Source organism: Buteo buteo, chromosome 20 (genome assembly GCF_964188355.1).
Source record: "Buteo buteo chromosome 20, bButBut1.hap1.1, whole genome shotgun sequence".
Lineage (NCBI taxonomy): Eukaryota > Metazoa > Chordata > Aves > Accipitriformes > Accipitridae > Buteo > Buteo buteo.
The window spans coordinates 21959665-21976693 of record NC_134190.1 but is presented as its reverse complement, the minus strand read 5'-3'; positions in this window follow the sequence as shown (position 1 = coordinate 21976693).

Genomic DNA, 17029 nt, shown 5'->3' with positions numbered 1-17029 from the left:
GCAGAAACGTTTGCAGGAAGAAGTCTTGAACAGCTTGTTTGTTCAGCTCAGCAGCAGGGACAGCCTGCAGATGATTAGTTCCGCTCGTGCCCATATGTGTCATGACAGTAAATACTGATTATTACAAAAGGTTTTGTGGGAGATGAGGCTAATTGAGCAAAAGTTAAAAACAAATGTATACTGATTGTTTTAAAGTGTGCAAATAACAAGGGGTCTGGTTCGTGTTTGCGTTATTGCTTTTAAAGGGAGCAAAATTATGCAAATGCATGCAAAAGTCTCTCTAGAGTGTTATTGGTTATCATGTGTCACAGCTTTCCATTTTAACGAGCTGTCTCTTTAAGCCAAGACTTAAGGACCAGATTTCCAAAAGCGCTATATACTAGAGAGGCCTTGAGAATGTGACAGATTCATTTCACGGTGCTTTGAGGTTTCAAAATTGTGGATTTATTCCATTATGGGACTAAAATCAAATGTGTTCCAATTCTTTTATTAAAATGGATGGCTGGGAAGAATGCTTTTGTCACCTCTGTACAGGTCTAGTCCCAGTTTCCACTTCAGACTATTGTTCTCCATCTTTCCAGAACATCCTGAGTCAAAAGAGATAGGTTTTCTTAGAGAAATGTTTCTTTTCATGATTGCTGTGGTATAGTAAGCAAACAACTGCTTTTTAAGTTGCCATTTCAGTCATCATACAAACCGTGCAAGCTTAGGTATGTATGTAATTGCTATGAGTGCTTATAATGCACAGGAAATACCTGATTTTTAATCTTTCAATCAAGGCCTCAGAATGGAGACTGAAATGCGTAAACTGTAGAATTTTCCATTTAAAAGCTTAATGGTTTTATTAAGTATAACTACTGCTCCACTGTTGTTAACAATTAGTCTTTATCAAGGGCTGAAATACTTGGTAGGAAGTGATATTAACCTTTGCCTTCCCTCTGTAATTCTTGGTAGTTACCATTGCCTTTGTGATAAGGCGAGATCCTCATCTTAACAGACTTCGGGAGGATGTCTGCAGCGCAAACAGACCAGAAGTGTAACATGTTGCCTCTGAAAAAATCTTTTGTGCATACATTATCTTGGATACTATCTTCAGAAATAGGTTAAAAGCTGTTTTTTACTGAGGAACCTTGGAGATCTGAGTGTATATATCCTCCTGCACCCTCCTTTAAGCAGCAAAGTTGGCTTGTGTTACTCTGCTTCAGAATTTAGAGGAAAACATAGAGGTAATGTCTGCCCGAGTTTGTGGATAGGTGCATCAAGTTGTTCAGAGATGTATTCCTCCCCTTTCTCCATGAACCTAACCAGAGAATTTAAAGACCAATAATAATACTGGTAAAAGTCAACTTTAATTATTTCATTGTGACTCATTGCTGACCTGGCTGAATGATGGGTTGCAAAAAAACTGATAGCTTTTTAATAAAGCTATGAAATGTTAACAGATGGGTTAAGGGTCTGTGGTTTTAGTGGCTAGAATGTAGTAGCCACTTATATAATGGCTATGAATATGTATTAGCTCTACAAAAGATGATTACAGCTCTTCCTTTAAAAAAAAGATAATAATGAAGTGTCCCCTGTAGCTCTGTTTAATCATATTCAAGAAAAAAAAAATCAAACTAAATGAGTACAAAGTAGAGTTATTAGGGTGAGCAGACAAATGCAGTGTTTATTTTATAACAGAAAACTGGAGGCACTTGCCTTGTTCAATCCAGAAAGAAAAAAGAAAGGGCGAGGGGTAAATGTCTGTTATCTGAAAGTACAGAAAGTTACAGAATAGGCCAGATACCTGGAAGAAAAATTAGCTGTTGATTCCAAAGTACCACCTCTGGTGGAGAGCAAAGGGTTCTCTAGAATATTTCTAAATGCTGTGTTGGATTGTTTTGCTTGTTTCTGATGGAAGAATCTAATGATTCATTTTTTTGAAAAGATTTTAAAAGTGTGAGAAAAGTTTGCTAGAAGCTTTCTGGCACATTTGCAAATTCTTTAAAAAAATTACAAGTAGTTCAACAAACACCTTTTATCTGAGCCTTATTAGAAACCTCTTTCAGAAATGAGAGCTGAGTTTTTCATTCCCAGAAGGCTTTCCTCCCAAATTCCCCATGATTCACTTCCTCAACTGTGTTCAATATTTGGCCAAGAGACTTCCAGCAGAATTTTTCTGTTTGAAGAGGCAAGATGACTACAGAGGAAGATAGGACTTTTTGGTGAAGGGATGTTTGACTGTGGAACTCTCTTGTGTGGGAGATCAGATGAATATTTGTCTTTTATCATCTTAAAAGCATGAGATAAAACTCAGTTTTCACTCCTCTTCCCTTCTGCTTAGTATGTGATTGAGTGGTAGGGAAAGTCCACAAGTGTATAGCAACACACAAGGGTGAAGCAGAAAAAACTTCATATTCTGCTAAAGACTAACATTTCTAACTATGCTCCAAGATATGATGATTGATGCAGTTACATATTACCATTTTATAATTGATATTTCTGAAATGTTGCTTTTTACCATGAGTGAATTGATTCCTGTATATTGAAAAAAGATTTAATTATCAGCTATGCTTTCCCTCAATTTCAAAGAATCAAACTTTGTGTCCCAGCTATTTTTAGTGATTTAAGGTGGAACATTTTAAATTTTTTACTTACTATAGTCTAACAACTAATTAAACTGTTTGTTTGTCTGCCAGTGGCTATTGAGGGAATTTCCTATTTTTTTTTGTTGTGTCTAGATAATCATAGAATCATAGAATATCTCAAGTTGGAAGAGACCCATAAGGATCCTGCTTCTCCCACAACTAAGAGCATTGTCCAGATGCTCCTTGAACTCTGACAAGCTTGGTGCCAATAAAAGTTGCATCCCTTTATATTCGCCCACATTGAATTGCATAAGCCAATTATTGGCTTTATACCATGCCTGTACACATGCTGACAATTATTTCGCTTCTTTCTTGCACTGCCTACCCCCTTTTCTAGAATGGTTTAGGAATGCCACTCTTCTATCTGTCCTTTCTACAGAATATTGAGTTCAATAACAAGTAAGCCAAGTTACACAAAGCTGTCAGTAGGCAATATGTCTCAGTAAAAAACCTGGGTACTAAGCAGGCTGTTTGCTGAATTTCCTCTGTCTCTCAGACATAGTTAGGTTGTTTCAGGGTTGTGGTACACTAGCAAAACAGCTTAGAAAAAGCTTTCATGCCTGTAGTTGTTCCACAGAAAAACAGTTCAGTTGGCAAAACTGTCATGCGGCACTTTGTATTGACCATTTAATGATATTAATCTTCCTTTAAGGAAAAAGCTTGTGCTGTTTATGTTTTGGTTGAAGATTCTTTCTTTACTGTAACTAACCTAACCACTTTGGGGAAAAAAAGTGATACACCTTAACTGTTAGCAAAAGTCCCCAACTTTTGGGGGGAGGAGGTGGTAGGGAGACTAGAAAGGTGTTGAATTTCCCATGCAGAGCTTTTTTTTTTTTTTTAATCCTCCTTCTTAGGAATAAAGGCATTCCAAAAAGCACGAACTACCAATTTTTTCACAAAGGCAGATTCTTCAGAAGGTGAAGCACAATGAACTCTTCTTTAATACTTTGTGCTCTGTCAACCTTCCTGGTAACTTATATATGACAATTTATGTCATGTATGAAACCCATAGGAAAGAGTTTATTCTAGCTTCTGAATGCCTAGTGTAAAACTGTAAAGCAGATGCTGCTGTCAACCCTCAGCCAACACATGTACACCACCATGTCCTTCCTCTTCACCTCTGCTGTAGTCTTCATCCAGCCTTTCAGTTTGTTTTATTGCTGCATCAATTTTTCTGTTATCCATTCAATTCATAATTTCTAGACTCCTGTTTGCCAAGCATGTTACTGTTCATTTTCTTGCAAATTCAGTTTCACTCATAGTGTAAACATGGGGTCTTGACTAATGTAATCCTCTATGAAGTTCTCAGAATACCACTCCTAAAATAAATTCAGTTTAATAACTGAAACCCTTGGGTGCTGTGCAGAAAATACTTAGTGTTTATAAAGTACCTAACAGGTAATTAACCGCTAATGTGTCTATTTACAGCCCTAGCGATAGACTAGTTACAATAAATAAAGAAGAAGTAGTTGTCTATTCCCAGCATAGTTTAGTTTTATCTTTTTTGGGTTTTGTTTTTTTTTTTTTTAAACTGAGGTTAAGTGTGTACCTTCTGTGCTTCTGTGCTTCAAGTGCTGTCCTTCAGATTGGTCAGTTATTCCAACTGTTGGAAAGGCCGCAAAGACTCACATCTCATGGGGTTTTGAAGTACTAAAAATTCTATTATTGCCCATTGCAAAGGTTATATGAATCTTTGAGAGCACAGTGAACTTTATGCAACAGCCTCAGTGATTTCACATCATTACTTGAATATAATCTGGAAAAGTATCTTTCTCCTTCCTTCCATTCTTGCTCTTCCTGCTCTTAATTATTGTTCTTTAATGTTGGTTTAACTTGTAATGATACAGTATCCAAGAGAGACTTCCAAATTATAAAATAAAACTGTCCTGTGTTATGTTTGACAGGATTAATTGCATTTGGGAGAAAAATTGAACGTGACTCCACAGTATACTTCTAAATTTCAGGAATGGATCAATGCATGGTTACTGAAGCTTATTCCTTCCAGACAGAGATATACTTGGAGGTTATATTGACATATGCTTTATAATAAGTGTGTGGAGGAAATGCAAGAGGGAAGTACTCATGTTCACCATACTGTAGAAATAATTAATTCAACTGAGCATCATTATCACTGAAAAGTCCCAACTGTCTTCAAATGGTATGTCCCAGTGCAGCATCTCTTTATACTTTTCAGCCTTTGTTCAATCTCAGTGGTTAACTTTCCAGTAATACTACTACTACTGTGCTTATGAACTGAATAATCAATCTGAGAGTTGAAACATTACATAATAATTAAGCATCTCATCCAGCAACAGGACATCTGTGCTCAGTGATCTCTGCTGGGATCCAATGGCTGGATCAATTAAATGGTTTGCAACTAAATTCTGCTATCTCTGAGTTGCTGTTATCTTCAATGGTGAGGTTTATGAGTTTGTTTAGGGTTTTTTTCTGAGTTGTGAGAAAATGATGAACTGAGAGGTTATAAAGAGATGAATTTCCAAGGTTTATTAGCGTGCTTGCACTGTTTTAGCTACTCCTAGCTAACAGCTTCTGTGGTGGAAGTTAATGTAGTCACACCTATTTCTGACTTGTATCCATATTCTTTTTAAATTGCTGCAGATTACACACAACTCAGTATTGGCAAAGTGTTGTGCAGAGGCCATCTGTGTGCTTGATACACCATATTGGCTACAAGATCAAATGAACTAAAGCAATAAAATAAATGCTATAAGGTACCTCTTTGTTCAGCTTAAACCATAGAAATCAACCATGTCACATATGCAACTTTTCAGCCCAAGCAAAATATCTGTCTGTGTCCAGGGTGGAGCTTTAACTCTAATACAAAGCTAGGAGGCCAACACGCTATCAGTCTTAATAATAGAAACAATTGTATTTCATTGTTGGAAATAGCTCAATTCAAACAGCTCCTGCAAAACAGGCTAAAAGAGTATAGGCTATTTATATGTGCAAGTACAATAAAATATAAGACTCAGCTGGTTTGAGCATCAGCTTTCATTCTATTTTTTGCATCGCCTTTGTAGGATTAAGAACCTCCCCACTCAGTTTGAGGAATAGCTCTGGAAACGTAAAGTGTTCTAAAAAACTTCAGCTGATTTCTATGTTGATTCATCAGTACCTGAGGCAATTGCTTTCCATAATATCCATCCTTCACTAAAAATAGTTTCCTATCCAGAAATACACTAATATGTATTAGTGTCTAATCATGTGTAATCATGAGTAAACTGATACTTCCAAGTAATCCAATTGGTACTCGCTGGAATCACAGAATCATTTAGGTTGGAAAAGACCTTTAAGGTCATCGAGTTCAATTGTAAACCTAACGCTGCCAAGTCCACCACTAAACCATGTCCCTAAGTGCCATCTTAGTGTACTTTGAATAGGAACCATGTACAGCTCTTCAGTACTACTGAAAAAAAAAAAAGTAATACCTTTGCATCAACACTTTCCACAATGAATGTAGTAAGATTTTTGAAGACTCAAATAGTTTTCTGGTCATCTTTTGAAGTCAGTTCTAGGCTAATTTTATTTTATAGGTGTAGAAAGCTATTGTGAATCCAAGAGTTAGCATCAAGACAATCTATATGCATCAGTCCAAAAACCTGGAGTAACAAGGAGATGCATTTCACGTGGCTCTGTGTAGGCGTAGAGAAGTAACTGCCTGGGGACAAGTTCACCACCTCCTTCATTCTGTATGAAAACATATTTCTGTCTTTGTTTCTCTTTTGTCCTCTCTCCATTTCCCTGCCTGCTGCCCTTACTCTTCTAGCCTCTAATTACTCTACCAAACCTCTTCTCTGGTCCACTTATCCTTTGTGCCCAGTCCACTCCCTGTGCTGGTTTTTTTCCTGTCAGACACTTATTTGGGAGAGCAGGAGGTGATGACTGTAAAAGAGAGCCGTGTACCTCTGATGCACGGCAGCGATGGGAAGAGCCAGAGTACAGAGGGTGGTGGGGTCCTGTGCCATGGCAGTGAGGTGTGTGACAGCTGAAGGGCTCTCCGGTGGCGTGCATGCACTGGGCGTATAGAAACATTGTCACGCGGGAAGTTGTCAGGGACATTGGGTAGGGTGGGCTGCTAGAGGTGAAGGAGCATGAAGTCTGTTAATGCGGGTTGATGTATGGCCAGTCAAAGCTACTAAAAAGTAATAATAGCTTCTTATTAGAAAAAAGAAAAATCCCTCTTGGTCAAGTGGAGTAGGTGGAGAGATTAAGACTGTGCAATACCACTCTAATAATATTTCTTTATTTTATAGAACACTTTATTAACATTCAATATTAGGTCAATATTATGCCAAAGGGAAAAAGTGCACTCCTGGTAATTACTGTCCTATAAACCTAAATGCTAAAGTTAATGGGGAAGTGTTTAACAAAAAGTCAGTAAGAGTCTAAGCCAATTTAAATTTCTTTTTCTTAAGAAAACGAATACTGGAAACTCAGAATGCCAATATTCACTGAATTTGTACACTTCAGGTGAATTGTTTGTCCCATTACAGAAAGGGGCAGTAGTCAGCGTGCTTTTGGACAAATATATTTCAAAATAGTGACTAAGAAATAGATCTCAAATCACACTCAATTTATAGCCCCTTGTATAATCCATTGCTTCCTATGAGTGATCATTCATTAATAATCAACAAGGAAAACAAATTAATCAGTATATTAATGTAATTACACAAAAGAGGGCATGCATATGTTGTTTTGATTCACACAAGATTAATGCATTTTTTGAGATGTTTTAATAAGAATAAATGTTACTGTTAAGGGATTATTTAATTGAACTCCTTCATCAGTACATTATTAAGAGCATTATGTTTTATTTCAAAATACTTCAATATGTATTCTCAATTAGCAAATTCTACACGCTATACAAAATTAAAACACTGAGGATGTGATATTTGTATGTTACATACTCTCAGTGTAGAACACAACCGTTACATTAGGAAGCTTATTCCCCACTATATCACTTCTTATTTCTGTATTGCATTTCACATTGTTTAATAACAGATTCACAGGCTGTTTTTCAACTGAAATTTTATATTCCTTTTTATACAGCCTTTGTTAATCCATTGGCTGTAGATGTCTTCCATCTGATGGTAATCCTCTATTTAATTTTTAGAAAAGCTATACTGGAGGAAGATGGTTTCCAATCAAACTGCAACACTTCTGAAAATGAGTTGTTGTGGTGGGTTGACCCTGGCTGGGCCCCAGGTGCCCACCAAAGCTACTCTATCACTGCCCTCCTCAGCTGGACAGGGGGAAGAAAATATAACAAAAGGCTCGTGGGTCAAGATAAGGACAGTTTAGTAAAGTGAAAGCAAAGGTCGTGCGTGAAAGCAAAGAAAAAACAAATGATGTTATTCTCTGCTTCCCATTAGCAGGCGATGTCTGGCCACTTCCCGGGAAGCAGGGCTTCAGTACGCGTAGTGGTTGCTCCAGAAGACGAAAATGCCCCCTTCCATCTCCCTTTACTTAGCTTTTATATCTGAGCTGATATCGTATGGTATGGAATATCTGTTTCATTAGTTTAGGGCAGCTGTCCTGGTTATGTCCCCTCCCAAGATCTTGCCCAGCCCCAGCCTGCCAAAGAGGGGGGCAAAAATGTTGGAGAGACAGCCTTGATGCTGTGCCAGCACTGCTCAGCAGTAGCCAAAACACTGGTGTGTTATCGACACCTTTCTAGCTACCAATGCAGAGCACAGCACTATGAGGGCTGCTATGGGGAGAATTAACTCTATCTCAGCCAGACCCAATACAGTTGCAAGCAAAGTTTTGCACTTTACATTTTCAGTTTAATTGTGTTGTTTTCTGAGAGAATCAGCTCCAGTCATGTGTTGTAGCTGATCATAGGTAACGTCCTGCGTCATGGTCCCTTTGGATCTCTCAACTTTATAGGACAATGTACTCTGTAAATTAAACTTTATTTTGTGAGCTCATTAGGAAAGAAAACAAACACGACATCCAAGGGCTCAATTCCTTTTGTACAGAGTACTCTAATATGTGAATTCGCTACTTCATCACTTCATTCATGAGGTTTCTAATACACAAGTCCTCTAATCAGCAACTTGCAACTCGTGCACCTTTGAGCAAAATAGTTACCTAGCTGACGGTGAGAGTGCTAATCCTTCCTCCCCCGTCATGGTGTACGTGTCCCTTGTATCGCACTGGGAAGCGCAAAAGCCTTGGCATTCCAGCTGCTGTTGGATCTGCTTCAAAAACTTTTTGGATAAGCTGATGCGTTCATATCTTCCAGCTTAGCTGTTTGGTCTATACCTTTTCCATTAGTTAGCAGAATCTGAAGAAGCTGCCAGACAATCAGTATGCAAGGATTATAGCTGCAGGAGAGAGCAAGCTGCAGGTGATATTGGCTGCATAATGACCTTTAGCCCTTTCTGGCCACCGTGTCCTGCCTATGTGTTACCCTTGCTTGGACCTAATGGCACTGCTCCCAGAATACATCAGCCCTTAGCATGAGCTGCAAGCTAGACGAAATCTGAGCAAGAGTTGAGTGACCAGCCACACTCCTGCCACATGATTTCCAAATTCTTGTTTATGTAACAAATCCAACCACTAGGAAATGCAGCTGGTTTTGCAGTATGTTCTTTATACAAAAGAAAGCCTTCTGGGCCCAAGAACTCGAGTGGCTTCTTTTTCAAACCACACTTCACAACATCACAATTCTTTTTTCCTCAGATCACTTTTTTTTTTTTAAATCTATTAAAAAGTCAGGTATTTTAAATAAAATTATTCAATTTTTAGAATCTGGTTTCCTAGAGTATTTCATAATCCTATAAGCCTATTAGAATAAAGTTGCCTATGGAGTTAAATTGTTATAAAACTCCAGACTAAAAGATCTGCTTATGAAGACAAATGTCAGAGAACTTTAAGAGGCTGCTAGGCAGACTTATCTCTCAAAATTTTAAAGACGTCCCATACCACCATCAGAAAATTAAAAATCATTAGTCATAATTGCAAGAGGTGTAAGCAGTCATACGGTAAAATACTTCTAGGCATTGATTAAGACAGATAATGTCATTGACTTTGTAGGCCACATAGGAAAGAAACGGGAGGTTCTGCTGTCTTTCAAGTTGTACTCAGCCTAACTTTTACTCTGGGGAGCCAAGAAGATGATATCAGCTTTTCCTTCAGTTGAATGAGCAAATGAAAATTAATTGAAGCCATGGATCTGCTTTCCTTCTTCCCTATATACCTTTGTTGCAGATGCCAAGCAATCCATTATCCCACATGTTCTATGTCAGTTTAATACACAATTTTGTCAAAGTGCTGCAAACAATCAAGGCATAAGCAACATGCAGAGATAATCCCAGAGAAGACATGAGATTTGTTCTTTAATTATGAAATTTGTGGGTTGGTTTTGGTCATGTGGGGTTTTTTGGTGTTTGTTTGGTTTTGTGGTTTTTTGTAAAGTCATTCTCTCCTTGATGCAAAGCCATATAAAAGAAAGTATTTGAGTAAGATGGCTGTACAAGTAGGAGCTAGAAGTAGGGTATTGTGTGTCCAGCAGGAAGGTAAAATCTGATTATCTCTCTAAGGTAAATACACAGCTCATAATACCATAGCAGTGAAAGTCATCGTGATGTTATGCCTGCATTACCACCCTGAGGAAGGAAACATAGTTGAAAAGACGTATAAATATACTGAGTTGGCCAAGATTTACACATTGCATTTATGCTAGAGAAGGGAATTGACCACAGGTTTCCCTGAGTTTCAGATACTCCCCTGGCCCTGATAAATCTTTCCTCCAGACCTCAGTTTCCTCTGTCTTTCTGCAGTAAAAAGAAGGGTGAGTTAGTTATGTTTTCCTAAACTATCAGTAGGAACTTCGAGGATTCACAACTGCAGATTAAAATTGTGCACACTGAAAAGGGAACTGAGAAGGTCACAGGTTTTGCAACTATAAAGAAAGAGAGCATGTGAAGGATAAAAAAGCTTCCAGAGTGCTCTTCAATATATGTTACTTTGATATTTCACTACTTTACTTTTCATACATAAATGTTAGTCATGTGGGATTACTCGGTGATATTTAATAAGGGAATTCCACCCCAAGTAGTTTAATTCAAACTACTTCATTTCATTTTCAAAACTTTAGAATATAAGCTTTCAGTTGTAGCTGTTCATGGATTTGTATGCTTTCTTAGCAAATTTAAAGATAACCATAGTATTTATGAATAGCTTCAAGTGCTGCCAGATTTTCTTCTCACTTTATAGTCAATATTAGCAGTAGATTTACATTTCATTTTCTACTATAGTGATCTACACCTATCTCTTTTTGTGCTTGATCTTCTATTCATTTGGAAGAGAGTGTCCTTCAAAAAGCAGCTTCAAAGTCTACAAAATACCACTGGCATGGGGACAAGATTTAACAAGCTGTACCTTTGAGCAAGGAATTCAAATGGACTGAAAATTTCACCTTTTTGAATGCATAAAGACAAAATGCAAGGGAAAACCAGCTGTATGCCTTACAAAATAGTATCATTCAATCAGAACAGATATTTCATCAAAATTTCTGTGTTGCCTTCTGTAAATTGGGAAAGTAAAGGCATATTTTTTATAAAAAATATTCTCCAGAATGCTTTTTAAGCTTAAAAGTAAAGTAGTTCCATATGTACAGTAGTACCACCCACAGAAAACTGTATTAAAAGAAAAGTATTAAAATTGCCATGTCAGGCACTCAAAAGTGCCAAGTAAATTTGCCTGTGGCAAAAGTTACTGTCTGATGCTTCAAAAACAGTTTGTTGTATAATATGTATAAGCAGTATAAAACTGTTTCCTCAGGCAAGCTTTGAGTATTTGACTTCTAAGTCTCAGTATTCATCTACTTATTTAGGTATATAGTTTCCAAGGGTATATTGCCTTTCTATGACACTAGCTATGATTTGTCCATTTGTTTAGAGCTTCTACACCTGTTATATAGATTTCTGCTGATGTTGTATGCTAATGAAGAAACCAAGGAGATAGTCATCCCATGGATGGGCTCTAGGTGGAACAGGGTACATACATAGTTACATAAATTTATATATATATCTCATTCTTATGTAATTATATATCTAATTCTTTGCTCAAAATGGAAGTTTTAAGACTCACCTCAGCTTGCATTTGGACTGATACTGTCCTAGGACTGGGTCTTGCCTGTCCTGATCATGATTTTCAAAACTTGCTGTTCCCTTGATTGCAGCCATTTTAATACTGAGGGTAAGCTGGTGCTCAGCTCTTTACTCAGTCACACTATCCTAGCCTATGGTGAATTTATTTCAAGTACTTTCATTCTTGAATTGTTACAGGTTGCTTTTGTTGTGAATTTTCTCTGCTTTTTCTGCTTTTCATTCCACCCTTCCCAATTTGTCTCTGGAGAGCAACTAGCTCTCAGTCATGGTAGCACTTATCAGTCATTTCAAAAGTTATTGAAGGACCCCTTAAGTTAACAAAAAACCCAGAGTCTGTGGATCTTTAAATCCAGTAAGCAAAAATCAAAAGAAAGGGCCTGCCTGTTGTCTGTGCTGGCACACACATTTTTTCTGTACCAATATGCTGAAGGCATTTGTCAGGTACTTGCAATCAATTAGAAATATTTGCAATTAGTTGGTTTTACAGATAGATCTTAAAGGTTGGTTTCTGTAACTGAAATGTAAAATCTGTAATTCTGGACTCAGTTCTTTTGTCATCCATTGTAGTGGGTCAGAGACTTCATGTCTGAGCAGGATCACAGAAGAAGTGACAACATATTTCTCCAGTAGATTTCACAGATATTTGATGACTGCAGAAGTGTGCTAAGGCTTCAAGTGTTGAGTTCCTGGACTCCACCTCTGGATGAGCATATGCTCTGTTGTGGACAAACCTTCTGCTCGTTACCCTTTGACTTCTTGTCTCTCCAGTGCTCATTTCTTCCTCATTCCTGGCTCCCTTCTCACACATACGAGTTCCCAATCTCCCAATCTTTCTTTCTCTATATAGTCTTGAAAGTAATTAAAGAATTATGCCTTCTTGTGAGTTTTGTTTACTTACTCTTTTGACTGTTTAAGAAACAACAACCAACATCACTCTTTTATCTCTGTATCACTTTGAATGGTATTTTGTAGGGTCCTTGTGCTTCTTTGTTTCATGGAGTTTAATAACTAAAAACTCAAGAGTGGAAATTTAATAGCACATCAGCTGCTGAGTGAGTTAGTGTAGCTGTCTGCCTTTTGCATTATACTATCATTTCAGTTAATGTGACATAAACCTTTTTTTTAGGTATCTCTGTATTCAAGTGCACTGGAAAAGCATGGACAACAGGATGAACTAGAGTTCTCTCAAAGAGACAATGAGATGAACACTGTATAAGTCCTAAGTGAGAATTCAGCTAAATTCTGTTACAATACAGTCAACAGACTGACACATGAAGTATCAACAAACCCTATGAAGTCCTGGAAAAATTAGAGCACTGTTAGAAATGACAGGTTCAAATTTCATGCCTGCCAGCAGAACAAGGAGGAGGAGCCAGGAGAGCAGGAGGGTTTGAATTTCATATTTAGCTGACATCTCTAAAACTGGAGTGTGTACATGTAAATGGTAATTTTTCTATGAAGAATTGTTTGTAGTCCGCATATTTACATAATACGGACAGAACTAAATTAAATTCTACTCTGTATGTGTGTCTTGCCTAAACTAGGAAGGTCTGACTCAACCTAGATGGACATTTCTAAGATTTAGAAAATTATTAAGAGCAAAATGTAAGGTGGTGGAATTAAATTCTCAGTTGCCTCCAACATCCATTATATAGTACGCACAAATGAAGGATGGTGTTTACAGTATCTTCTTTATGAGGCAATTTCTGTTCATGTACAGGGTCCTCTTAAAATAGGTGTGGGAGCAAATGATCTGTGTATACTCTATGTGGGGGATTCTGCTGTGTTAAAGAACCAATGTGATGATGATATGTTTAGAAAACACTCAAGCTGGATAGGGTCCCACTCTTCAAAATCTACTATCTGCAGTTTTGTTTGTTAGTACCTCAGGAAAGATTTCAGGAAAGATTTTCCCCAAGACACCCAGAGATGGTTGCAAAGTGATCATAATACTTCCATCCTGCATTTCATGCTGACACACAGGAGTAATAACAGTTCAGAAAGAAACGTGGAATAAAGCCAGAAGTTTTGTGTGAATGTGGGGAAAAAGAGGTTGTGCCATAGCTGTGAGTGGGGAGAAAAGAAGAGAAACAATCAGTGAAGGTAAAGGTATTAAAATAAATGAGTCTGCAGAATGAAAGATCTTTTTGAAAATTAGATGAAGAACATTAGGGGAACAGCTTAGTGGTATATGAGTTTAAAAATCCTGAGGCTTGCAAAGCTAAGTAAATGCTAAATTCAGAAAGGAGGTTTCAGAAGGATTTTTCTGAGCTTCAGTGTTGTGCTATTTTTGGAAGAAAATAGATAAAAGGTGGTTATGTTGGCATATGAAATGTTATCCCTTTGGGAAGAAGGGACCTGAATTAATTGCACATTTCCTCCCCTTCTCCCTTTTTATGTACAGTTGGATTGCAGAGAGGATTGATTTTAAAAGACCTGGGTAAAACATGAATACATAGTATTCCTGTGTAAGTACATTGTGTAGTTTCTGTAGCTGGCTGTCATATATAGCAGTTTTAAGTTTTAAACATGCTAAAATCATACTGGGTTAGAAGAAGAGCTGTGAAGATTATGGAAGTTCTATTTCTCAAGAAGCATTCTCAAAAAAAAATCTCAAAGCAAATACAACTGGCATATTTTTAAATGGCAAAATGGAAAGCTAAAAAAATCATTCTATTAGAGTTGACTGAATGTTTCATATTTATTTTCTTTTTATATGTTGTTCCATTGGCCACAGCTGGCAAGAGCTTTTGGGTTTTTTTTTTCTTGTTTCTTGTCAATTAATTTTCGCATCCTGTGGGAAGAAGCTTTTAAAGAGCACAAAGTGGATTCTGAGCAAACTGTTAAAACCTTTACATTTTATCTTAATTACTCTACAAATCTAGTTAAACGGTCAAGAGGAAAATCCCAACTTTGTATAACTTTCATTAGAATTTTTCATTTTTTGTGAACTGGCCTGAACTTTGGGGACTAATGGAATGGTTGGCTTTCTAAAGAGGTGTCTGTTGGTTTGAAGACGTTGCCAGAAAGAAACAATAATTATCAAGGTAAATGTCAACTGGTGTCTTTCTCTTCAAAGATTTTAAACTAGAATATGTTTTATGCTTTATTTTTTCTGTAGTGCTAAACATAGAAACCTTCAACTTCAAAGTGAGGTTTTGGTATTCCCTTCCATATTGCCGGAGGCTGTTTTGCCCCTCGAAGGTTGCCTGGCAGAACTTCTGTGTGTTGCTGAGTGTACTGTGCACCATGTGGACCCAGCTGTTTGCTGCTTCTACAGTCCACTGTAGACTAATCATCACTTTGAGAAGTGTTTGCTATCTTTGCTGCTTCCAGATATAAAACTGAGGTGCCAGGAGTTCATCAAGTCATTTAACTTCAGTGTATTTTCAAACAACTGTGCCAATGCTGGCAGAAAAGGGAGATCTCATGTCCAGGAAATTAACATTACTAGTGGCAGGCTTATGCAGTGAGTGTAAAGTCAGTGCAGTAACAAGCTTCTAACAAAAAAATATGTGCAGGTGTTTACCACGTTTATATATAAGAAAGACTGTAAATACTGATTACATAGCTTGAAAATGCCTCTTGTATTTGCAAATCATCAGTCAATATACTTGGCAATCTTCAATCAATCCAAAAATCCTTGAACTGACTTGAGTAGTTATCCTATCTATAACGGTAGCGTGCTGTAAAGGTCCGTCATGGAAATATTTAAAATAAAAACTTCCTTTCTCCTTTTTCTGCAGTCCATTATGAGGAAATGGACCTCCAAAGCATGGCATCTTGGAGCACTGTTATATAGGTGAAACACTTATTTTGTCTGTGAAGCTCCGCAGTAGTTACATAGGGCAACTAGGTCAGCTGTTGAAGAATGTTATGGAAGTTCTTCACCCAAAATTCAATGGACGTTAATACATATCGTTATTTCAGTTTATCTTCCTGAGGAACATTTTGTGTATGAGGTGTGCTAAGCAAAATATCAGATTCAACTATTTTTCATGAGCAAGCCATAATACTCTGCCTGACCCAGGAGAGGTCATGACTTCTCAAAACATTTGTGAAATGGCTTCAACTTTTCTGTTTCTATCTTGGTGTCTCCATGTAGGCTCATAATTATTTAATGCTCTTGCTGAAAGCACTTCTAAGCAATTTGAACGTTATGCCCTCTGTTTGCACACACAGCCAGTCAGGTGTCACTTCAATATCTGAACTTTGAATCCAGAGACTGAATGTTCTGTGAAGTTGTCTGCTGATTTCCTGCATGTATTGTTCTGTCTCCAGACACTTACTGGCTTTCTAGCAACTGTCTCTGCCAAAATTCAGTTTGAACACCTCTGCTCTTAGGTAGAACTAGACTTCAACTTTTGAGAGCCTTGGATATAAAGGTTTAGACCTGTGCAATAGGTCTCTTAGTTTCTTCCCCTAAAGCTCTGCTTTTATTAGAAATGCTGTCTTTTTTTTTGTTTTTTCTTTTCCTTTTTCTTTTCAGGTTTCTACATCTGGCACCTGAAAACCTCTACACAGAACTTGCAAAACTGCTCTGCTTTCCAGGGATACTGTGATGTGCAACATGCCAGTTCCCATTGATGGCTCAGTTTGTGTGAGCATGTAGCAGCTGTGGCGCTTTCATCAACATTTGCCGTAAATTTGGAAAACCCAGACATAAGCACCATCTGGCTGTGCAAGGTACTCTTATAAGCTGGGCAGTTCCTAAGTAGCTCAGTCACTGTAGATCTATGCCAAAAGATCTGTGCTTTAGAAAGCACTGGGGTTACTGAGGAAGAGCTAAATAGCTTATGTCCAAGGCAGTCTTTTGTGATACTAACTTAAGTACACATTTAATTTTAAACATGAGTGCTCTGGTTATCTTTTTGTATGATGCATTAATACTTTGCTAAAGTAGGAAGCATACAAGAAAAGTTTAGCCTGAATGTAGTTCTGTGCTGAAAAGTCCTTGTCAACAAAGGTAACTTGCATTCATTCAGTAAATTAACTCATAGATGTTTATTATAATAATAATAGGCTTGAAAAGACATCCTGTGGTCAGGGTGAAGGTTTTTCTGCTTTTGACATCGTCATAGTGCACTACAGGGGAGTAGCAGATGCTATGCAGCTATTCCTTACCGTGCTCTGTCTGCTGTTTAAACGTATTTATCAATAACTCACTGCATGTGTAACTGAAATATTTCTAATGTAGATCAGTTGATAGATGTTCTCATTAAAAAAAGCTGCAGGCCATGTCATTATCATCATCTTCTTTCT